This window comes from Alligator sinensis, unplaced genomic scaffold, assembly GCF_000455745.1.
Source record: "Alligator sinensis unplaced genomic scaffold, ASM45574v1 scaffold528_1, whole genome shotgun sequence".
In the NCBI taxonomy this organism is placed as follows: domain Eukaryota; kingdom Metazoa; phylum Chordata; order Crocodylia; family Alligatoridae; genus Alligator; species Alligator sinensis.
Genome location: NW_005841846.1, coordinates 1,695,299 through 1,706,384, shown reverse-complemented (window position 1 = coordinate 1,706,384; position 11,086 = coordinate 1,695,299).

Sequence of the window (11,086 nt, the reverse complement as noted above, 5' to 3'; positions counted from 1 at the left end):
GTCAAAGTCAGCTTTCCTGAAGTCAAGGACTTCTGCTTTGCTGACTGACTTGCCAGCTTTGAAATGGATAATGAAGGTGATCAACTCGTAGTCACTATCACCCAGCTTTCCATCGATTCTTAGGTCACTGACTATGTCATCCCCTTTGGCCAGTACCAGGTCCAACAATGCTTTGCCTCTCATCAGCCCATAGACTGTTTGAGTCATGTAGAGCTCATCCACACACGTGAGGAAGCTTTGCAACTGATCAGATTTGGCTGAGTGCTCTTCGCATGAGATGTCCAGGTAGTTGAAGTGTCCCATGACAACCATGCACTGAAAGTGTGCAGCCTCAACCAGTTCCCTGGTGAATTCCTGGTCCAGCTTTTGTTTCTGGTTAGGAGGTCTGTAGTAGACTCCTACCATGATGTCCCCTGAGCCATGTCCCCCACATATTTTGACCCAGAGAGACTCCAGTTGTCCCTCCTGGGTGCCAATGTCAATTTGGAGGGACATGTAGCTGTCCTTGACATAGAGGGCTACACCCCCACCCCTTTTATCTGCTTGATCACTCCTGTACAGGGAATAGCCATCTATACCTGTGGCCCAGGCATAGGTGGAGTCCCACCAGGTCTCTGTTATCCCTATGAGGTTGTAGTTATTCTCATTTAGCAGGAGGACCAGTTCCTCCTCTTTATTTCCCAAGCTCTTGGCATTGGTGTACAGGAAGGCAAGGGTCCCATTGGGGGCCCTTGCCTTCCCCACAGATCATTCTGGGGCTAGGGTAGGGGTGGGTTCCCTTAAGTGCCTTAGCCTGCTGGATTTACAAGGGTTGCCCAGTGGGCTAGCAGTGGCAATAATTCCCCCAACCCCCAGCAGGCTTAGTTTAAAGCCCAGTGGAGCAGGTCAGCCAGTCTAGCTGAGAAGAGCCTCCTCCCCAGCAGAGTGAGGTGGAGGCTCTCTCTCCCCAGCAGACCACTGCCTCCCTCACCAAAGAGCAGACTGTGAACATGGAGTCTGAAGCCTTCACGATGACACCAGAGCCACAGTCTTTGGTTGACTACCTCAACCCATCTCTCCCTCCTCAGACCATGACCCACAACTGGGAGGAGCAAGGAGAAGAGCACCTGCACCCCCAACCCCCCAAGCCCCACTCTCAAAGCCAAATAGCCTCTCATGACCCGGCTAGGATTGCTCCGAGCCATGTCATTTGTGCCCACATGGATAAGGAGCATAGGGTAGTAGTCAGAGGGCTGGATAATCTTTGGTATGCTCTCTGCTATGCCCTTGATGTGGGCCCCCGAGAAGTAGCAGTCTTCCTGGGCTAGGGGGTTGGTGCGGCAGATTGCCCCCTCGGTCCCCCTCAGGAGGGAGTCTCCCATGAGAACCATTCTGCGTTTCAAGGGAGAGTAGGGGTGGGTGATCCTCCCTTGCCTGCAGGAGCTGGCATCTCTGCAGGCTCAACTGGGGCTGCAAGAGGTTGCAGAGCCCCAGAGGGGAGGGGACCTTGATGCGGCAGGCCTTGGGGCCCTTGACCACCTTGGTCAAGCCCCCTAGCTGGACAGCATGGGAGATCCCCGAGTCCTCCCTTGTCCTGGAAGGTGACCTTCCTCTACCCTCCGCCTCCAGGGGATGAAGGGCCTGGCAATAGGAGTCGATCTCCTGCTCACCATCCCTGATGGCATGAGGTCTCTGGACTGCGGCCTGGAGCTCCTCTATCTGGCACCCCAGAGACTCCAAAGTGGAGCAAACCCCACAAGAGGAGGTGGCCATGCTCCTGGTCCCATGAGCCTGGAAATGTGCCAGGCAGCCCCAGCAGCCAAGAGCTAGGGGCTCCATCTGTGTGGAGCCCAAAACCATGGGTTCTGTCTGGGTAGAGGCCTCTGAGGTGCCAGAGGGGGAGGCCACAGACACTGAGGGGACCCTTGGGGTGTGGCATGTGCCCATCCACATCGTGCCACTGTAGGCCAGCTACTGATGGGACTGCGTACTCTAGGGGGATCACTGGCAGGGCCACAGGCCCTCCTGCTCACCCTCCTGTGCAAACTCCCACAGTAACTCGTGTGCCAGGCCCAGAAGTGCACCTGTTCACACAGCCTGTTCATGAGGCTCTGGCAGTGTGGCTCCCTGGGTTACTGAGTGAAGTAGGAGCTGGGGGGTGTGACCCTCCTTGGCTTCACTCAGCTGCCTCCCAGCTGCTATGTCCCTCCCACCATGGGCCCCTGCTTACCTGTGGGCAGGCCAGGGCTCATCAGGGGTCCTTGGGTCTCTCCTGGGGGGTCGCTGGGCTCACAGAGGTGCAGCAGGCTTCACCCGCATGTCTTACACTGGAGCTGGAACCCTAGTATGGTTTCTGCCATTGCTGGGCCCTTTTTAAACTGTGTGCATGTGCAGAAGGGCCGCCGGTGCTGCGCTGCTCTCATGTGATTAAAGGGGACCCTCCCCTCCACCAAAGGAGGGGCAGTGCTGCCCCCTTAATCTGTCTCACATACCAGCAGCCCAGTTGCATGGCTCCCTGGGGGGCTGGGCCAAGTAGAAGCTGGTGGGGCATGACCCTCCTTGACTCCACTTAGCTGCCTCCCAGCTGACTATGTCCCTCCCACCATGGGCCCCTGCTTACCTGTGGGCAGGCCAGGGCTCACTGGGGGGTCCTGGGGTCTCTCCTGGGGGGTCCCTGGGGTCACAAGGGCGCAGCAGGCTTTCACCCATGCATCTCTACTGGCGTAGTCCCCATCCAGGTCTGGCAGGTATACAGCAGGTCACAGCCAGGCAGCAGCCCCCACTGCCAGACTGCTGCAGTGGATAAAGGGTGCAGAGAACTCTCAGGGCTGCTTCAGCAGTCCAGCTGGCACAAGGGGTAGTGTCCCCAAGTACCAACTGGCTGGGCCCCAGAAGCTCCTGAGAGCTAGTAGCCCTGAGCTACCTGCCAGGGCATCTTTTTGTACTGATGGGCCAGGACAGGGCAGATTTTTATACTGCTGGGGTACTGGCCCCAAGCTCTAGCTCCCCCTGGCTGCAGATCCAGGAGGAGCCAGGCAGGGTTATTTTGCCCCAAGTGGCACAATTTGCCCCACAGCAAAGTGCATGTCTGAGCACGTGCACTGAGGCAAAAATCCCCGGGACAAATTTGCACCACTTCTATTTGAGCTGCTGCAAGCGGACATACCTGCATGTGTGGATGCACCCTGTTTCATCTGCACACAGCCTTATGTTTTCATATCAACATTACAACTGCATCAGGGAAACCATTGCCATCTCAAAGTAAGTGTACCTACATTGTCCAGGGGAGGTGATTTCTCAATCTCTTTTCATTTTTATATAGGTTTTGTTTTTAAAAAGGAAATTAAAATGTTTCTTAAAATGTATAGTACTTGATAAGAAGAAGGTGCTTCAAACCACAGAATACAGGAATACATGAGAATCACAAAACCTAGTGACATATCCATGTTATTCTCATTCATATAAAAAGATATTATAAAGCTATTATTGTACCACATGCCATATACAATTAACATTTACAGCTTAGTCAGAAACTGTGCTATATCTAATATGTGAGTAATTTGAGTCATCAAGTAATGGGATAAGTTCAACCTGAGAACATTGTTAGTCATCCTAAATCCTGTACTTGCTTTCTTTTCACCGTCTCCCCGACTTTGCTGGCAAACAAAGACCCACATCAAAATTCCTTTGAGCTTTGAAACATTTGAAAATCTCTCTGGATATGGAGCCCATCTCTAATTTCAGTACTTCCAGTACTATCTATCAATCCATCACTAAAATGTGTAGAAAGATGCTGATAGAAGCCAAAATGACCAAAATTTGGGAGAACAGAATAGATAACGTGGAATGGATCTACACTTCAGATAAACTGCACATATTTCACTGAAATAACATCCAAACAGAAAGCTTCAATGAGCATCTTAACTATAACATGAATGGCTAGTTTGCTGTATTGCAAAATTAATTAAAATAAAATAGATTGCTATACTGGTAATTAAGAACAGTAGTTAGCTATGACATCTTGATTCCCACCATGGGAATTACTGCTTCTACTACACTGCTTTCTTTGGAAGCTATTTCCAAGATCAAGAATGCAATGCCCTGAACAGTAATAGAACAGGAAAGGAGAAAGCGAGGGAAGTTTCGCTGACTCCTCACACAAAAGGTTGTCAAAAGCCCAGGAAAGCTAAGTCTGTGTAGGCTATTAAATCACTACTGGGTGACTGAGAAATATTATAAATACTATAAAGCACAGACAGTAAAGTCATTCAGTTCATATTTAACTAATTTTCTATGCATTCCAGGTGAAACAATGATTGCCATAGAGAGGCTTCATGCTTTAGTAAAGGTATATAGCCTAACCAATCCAGCTGAGGAAAGTTAACTAAAGGGCTGTTACGGCAAAGCAAAAATAATCACCACCTACCCTCTGGGCAGGGACCTGTAATCAAAGTAGCCTCAAAAAGTAGTAAGAGCTCTCTGGAAAGATGGCTGGGTGGGACATCTGGAGGATGACCTGACTGTGGTGTCCAAAAAAAGAAAATCATAAATAACAAAAATCTTTCTGTGGGGCTCCTGATAAGTATTCCTTCATCATACATATTCATATCTCTTTCTTAATTCATTAAACTGTAGAGGCCTGAATCAAAGACCATTGAAATCTAACTGAAAGACTCCCACTGGCTTCAACAGGAACTGAATCAAGTCCTTAAATCCTCAACTCCACCATAAAGTGAAGAGGCGTGTACTCTCTTACTGCATACAGAGAGGCAGCATCATCCATGCTGGCATAGAGGGCATGTACACAGAGTTGTTCTCCATTCCTCAGACCTTCTTGTACTCACCAGGCCCTTTCATCCAAGGACCTCATTGTGCCAGACAGATGTCTAAAACTTCTTCCACTATACTATAGATGAGTAAAATGAAGAGGCAAATCAATTCAGTTACCTCCCAACAAATCAACGGCAGAGTTAGAAATATAACTCAGGAATAGCATCATTTTTCCTGCTCATCACTTGTGACTATCGCCTCATTTATGACATATACTGGCAAATATGTTTGCTGTGTATTTTCTAACAATATTGGGACATACATTTTCTGACAGAGGACTGTTAACTAAAATCTAGAGACCTGGATTTTCTTCCTGGCTCTGCTGCTGACTGCATGTCTTTGGTTTAATCATATAACCCCTCCAAGGATAAGAAACCCAACCTCCCAGGCTGTTGCACTGCTTAATTTATCATTGTAAAATATTTTGAAATCTTTGGATGAGAGGCATTAGGGATGTGTAAAGAATCATGTGTTGTTTTTCTGATTATTACTATTGGGAGACAAAACAATTATTAGCTACCATATCAAGCTAGGACTGGGAGTATGTGTGCAAGTACATTTTACTTCAGCTTTCACTGCTTTGAGATTCAATTTGGTTCCCATTTTAGCATCTTTATCAGGTTTCAACTTGTAAACAACATTATCCTTATGGGATAATAACAAGGCAATAAAAATAAATAGTTTATAATTATTATGGGTGGGGGAAAGAATTTCTCCTTTTGGTAAATTATATCCCTGTAGAGAGAAAGAAAGCAACATTCCACAGCTATGCAGTTCAGTTTATTCAGGGAGAAGTCTTAGGTGTTTAACTGAAGCCATGTTCATGCAGTGCCATCTTAAGTCCTTAAAAAACAGGGGGGTGGGACTTAGGAAATCACAATTTAAATGTAATCAAATATTTCCTTAAGTTTCTAAGCCAAAAGATTGCAGAAGTTTATTTCTCCTTCTTCACTGAAATGAGCGTACAACTCAGACACACTGACGAGAATGGTAGAGTAATCAGTCAGAAAGAACAAATAAATTTTGTGTGTGACTCTGCTAGTAGGGAAAATAATTGAAAACACGAGTACTTATGTGGTTCCTCTAAAACTTCAAAAGTGTACATAATCACAGAAAAGGGAATGTCATCTGTTTGTTGTTAGGGTCATGTCTTTTATTTGCCTGCTTATACTCCCAGTGAAACCAATAAGTAGTTTTCAGCTCCTTCATAAATGACAATTACATAATTTTGTATTTTTCCGATACTTAGGCTGGTGAAGAATAGAGGAAATGTCTTACTCTCCACCTACCTAAATGAGTTTGAGTGTTTGTTTGTCATCTCTTCTAAATGTGCATGACCCAGAGAATGCAGAAACAGCACAAATGGTCACTAATTAGAGCAGAAGGAATGTGACATTAAGGAAAAATAGTGGACTTCCCTCAGGTCTGAACATTGGGGCTGAGGATATTATTAAAAGCAAAGCCTCTGCAATAATGCAAAATGACCCCTTTCCGTAATGAGGGCAACATGTAACAATGTGTTGGTGAAGAGGACATCTTTGAAGCAGCTGCAGCCCAGTCTCTATAATAATATCAAGGTAGATATGCTGGTCATGGCAAGCATGCTTTGTCTAACTTCAACTATTCATCTCCAGGGGCATTTTACAAGGTGATAAAAGGTTCCAAGCTGCAAAAGGTACTTTAGGCTGTTAAAAAGGAGCTTTTTATTATTATTTCTTCTGTATAGTACATGTTGTTTCATTAATCAAATGTTTATTCCATTAGAAACACCAAATCTTTTTGATGGTGGGATAACAAGTTTTACTACCATGAAATGGCATGAAAAGCCACAAATTTCCCAGCTAAGCCTCTGTAATGATTCTAACACAGCCCGAGTGTGGCTATATACAGTAAAATGGAGAAATAATATGTCTATCCACCTTTACCTCTCAGTGAACTCAGGCAACCATATTTCAGTTTACAGCCATATCACCTTCTCCAAGCAAAAATGAATGCAAACTACAAAAATATGCACCACATCACTGAAAACCAGTCTGTTCGCATCGAATCTGATTTTGAACATAAGCAGCATGCAGTGAGCATGGCTTCAATGTGGGAGAAAAGCTCTGCACAGGAAAAAAATAACTCAGAAGCTGTAAAACCATTAGTATTTATGCCTCTTGAAGACAGGCTGTTATGAACTGGGTGAGTAACTGATTTGGAGGGGTCAATGGCTGAGCCATAAAAAGAAACAAAATCATATCAGTAAACATAAGACCAATATATCAGCATTTCTATTGTGCTAAGCAGTAAGGCAAAGGGAAGGAGCAGACAGCATTATTTTTAAAAAAATCAATCGTTACTATTATTTTTTTGTACATAACTTCCAAAATGATCAAAGAGACAGTTAAGCCTAGATCTGTGTTTTGAAGAGCGTATTATATTTTAAAAGACAACATGTTAACAAAGCAGAAATGAAGAATGATAAAATCGATGCAACCGAGCATGTGACATTTATCTGAACCCCATTGAGTTTACTTGAAGAAAAACCAAATGAGCCAATTCTCACGATTAAACATAGGCATCTACGGTGTTAAATGAATCAGTGCCTCATTACCTCTCTTGAATGTAATCAGTTAATTTTTTAAGACAGACCAATGTGACTGGATTCCTCCCAGAAGTATTTATGTTATTTCAAGGGAATAACTCATGGATAGGTTCATATTGATATTTGTTCATATGTATTTTAATATTTATATAATGTAATATCCTTTAAAAAAATATTGGAAAGGAGAATCTAAAGCTACCTGAATTGCAAAAATAAACTTTCAGTTGCCCAAGTAAATTCAGGAGGGTGGAATTTTGCTAATAATGTAATTGTAATGACTAGAACAGATGAAATGCTACTAAACATCTACAGGTATGTTGTTGCTACTTTTTTAACCTGAAGAGCATTGCATAAATATTTTGTAAACTGGACTAAGACTCTTCTCATCCATATGTTTTGAAAGTTGATATTATTATAACAAACCTAAACTAAAGAAAGGCGTGGAAAACATTGGCAGTGTCAGTGTAACAAACACACATTTAAGCAAAAATTTATTTCACGTGTTTCCCAGGTATTCATTATTTTTTCTGATTGTACATGCATGAAATTCTAAAAGTCTTGCCTCAAAAACAATAGATAAAGGTAAAAATGTGCAGATGGATGCGTCTCACAGAGTGGTTTAAAATTGAGTTTCCCAAACTTTTGATACCTTAGGCACACTTTTTTTCTGTATTAAAACTGGTGACAGACTTCACTCATACACCTGAAAGTGAATGAGTGAGTGTGGGTGTATGGCCTTGAAGCTAAAAAAACTTGAGAATCACTGGTGGTGTCACGAGCTGGTGTCACTTATGGGCAGATGAGCAGGACCTCACCCTGCTGTGTCCTCCTCTTTCCACTATCTATCCCCTCACAACCCCAGGTTGGTTCCCCAGGGGACAAGGGGCAGACCTCAGTACAGGGCCTCTACTACAGATGACCTCCCCCCACTAGTTTCCTGCCCCAGGAGCATAGGAGGAGTGGAGAAGATAAGCCAGGCTGCAAAGCAGGGCTCCATCTGTGTTTCCACCTACCTGCCTACTTGCAGCAGAGTGCACTGCTGAGAGCGTGTCTGGGGGTGAGGGCAGAACAGGGGCTGTCTGGAGGTGGGGAAAGATGGAAGAAAGTGGTTGCATTGGCAGAAGTCCCCAGAGGAGCAGCCACAGCTGATGTTAAAGTAGCTCAGGGTAAAAAGAGCATTTACCTCCTCACTCAGGGCAACCTCATCATAGCATACTTCCTTAACTCTCGCAGCACACATACCCTTTTGTGTCAGTTATATAAATTGAGTAGTAAGCAAAGAGCAGTTGCTCTGGGATTACCAGCTCAAGTGTGGGATTGTCTTAAAGAGGCTTTTCTCTGTGCTAGTGACTTAGAGTACCAGATTAGTGCTAGAGTGTTCATCTAGTGCCTGGTGTATATGTGTTCAGATTTTTTTTCCCTTTTTCCTCCTGTGGTGTGTGTTTGGTTTGTTTTTTTCCCCTCTTTTCTCTCTCTCTCTCTCTCTCTCTCTCTCTTTTCTTTTCTTCTTGTGAAGAGAAGATTCCAAGGTTGGAAGCACAGGTATCCATGCTGCATTGCATCAGGGAACAGAAAGATTACTAGGACAAAAGTTATGCGAGGCTGGTACTGGAGAAGTGAAAGGACAATGAGAAATGGCAGCATGTGACTAATCGAAAAAGGAGGACCCCCAGAATCAAAGTGATGTAATCTTTTTATGTAATCTTTTTTATGGTATATCTAGCTTTTGCAAACTATATCTAACTAAATACTTAAGGCAACTTGCAGATGCTGGGAGGGGTGTGGTATGTGTGTGTTAAGAGATGCTTGCAGAGCACAGCGTGTGGGATGCGGAGGATTCCTGGGATGCCTCCCTAACACCAGCAGGATAATGTCTCCCTGACACTTGTAAGATAGCAAGAAGTTCAGAAAAAGGTCTCATTATAATGCTAAAAATCACACCCCTGGGCAGGGCAAAAGTATGTTAATGAAACATATATGTATGTAAATGAATTACATGGCTAAAACATGGGTATAGAGACATGCTCAGTAGAGAACGTCTTATGTCAGTGGCTTGTAACCAATCACTGAGCGATACACTTGCAAACATATGTATAAAAGGTACCCAAAGGTAGAAACCGGTGGTGCTTGCTTTGCAAACGATTGCCAAGCACCCCTCTCTGCGCAGACTGGAAACAATAAAGATTAAGTTGGATCCTCCACCCCTGTGTGTTCATTGGCAATAGCGCACCGGGCACGAACTCACACTGTCCATTGGGGACAACAAAAGAGGAGCAGATTTAAGTCAGCAGCCACTTTCAAACACTCTGCAGTGAAACTGCTGAGGAAGAGGCAGAGGAGAAGACATCTGCAGTCATGAGGCAGAGTACTCAGCAGTCCAGAGAGCAGGAAGTTCAGGGCCTCATGGATGGGGGCTCCAGAGCCACTGCACCAAGAAAGAAGAGAAGAGTGGTGGTGGTTGGTGGCTCCCTTCTGCAGGGGATAGAGGTACCAATTTGTCATCCAAATGTGGAGGTCTGAGAGGGGTGCTCCCTGCCTCAAGCCTGAATTCAGGATGTCACAGAGTCTGCCAAAGCTCATCCATCCTTTGAACCACTACCCCTTCCTGCTTGTTCATGGAGGCACCAACAATACTGCCAGAAATGACATTGAGCAGATCAGAGGTGACTATGAGGCTCTTGGCAGGAGGATTAAGCAGCTTGGAGCACAAATGGTATTCTCATTCACTCTTCTCATGGAAAGCAGAGGTCCAAGCAGAGACCATCATATCATGGAAGTGAATGTGTGGCTGAGATGATGGTGTTGACGTGAAGGCTTCGGCTTGTTTGACAACGGGTAGATGTTCTTGAGAGAAGGATTGCTATCAAGAGATAGGATCCATCTGACAAGTATGAGAAAGAGTATCTTTGGGCACCATCTGGCCAACCACGTAAGGAGGGCTTTAAACTAGGTTCCACAAGACATGGTGATCAAAACCCTCCAGCAACATAGCATACAGTGCAGAGGAGAAAGGACTCAAAGAAGTAACTTTGTTCATGAAAGGGCCAGAAAGCTACGGGACTGCAACAAGTGATGCAAAAGGAAAGCTTAGGTCAAAATGCAAAATACATCTGATGCATGTATACAAATGTGAAAAGTATGAGGAATAAACAAGTTGAGCAGGAAGCTGCAGCCTGTGAAAAGAGAGAACTGGTGAGGGAGCTTTTATTATGGGAACATCAACATTGAGGGTTACACTCAGTTTCAGAAGGACAGGGCTGGGACAAAAGGTCCCCTTTTGTGTCAAACACACACACACACACACACACACACACACACACACACACACACACACACTTGTTTCCTGGTTCAGGAGGAGAAACACAGCAAAGCAGAATGCATTTGGTGTAGATGAAAGGTGATAAGAGATTTATTATAAGCCAACAAATCAGAAAGAGGAGGTGGATGAGGCACTCTTCAAGCAGATGATAAATCTATCCAAAAGCAATGGGAAGGTACTGATGGAAGACTTCAGTTTTCTGGACATCTGCTGAAATGCAGCCAAATATAAAATGTCAAGCCAGTTCCTAAGTTGTGTGGAGGACAACTTTCTGTTTCAGAAGGTGAAGGATACAACTAGGGGATCATCTATCTTGGATCTTGTCCTGACCAACAGGGAAAAACTGGTGGAGGATACGAAGGTGGTGGATA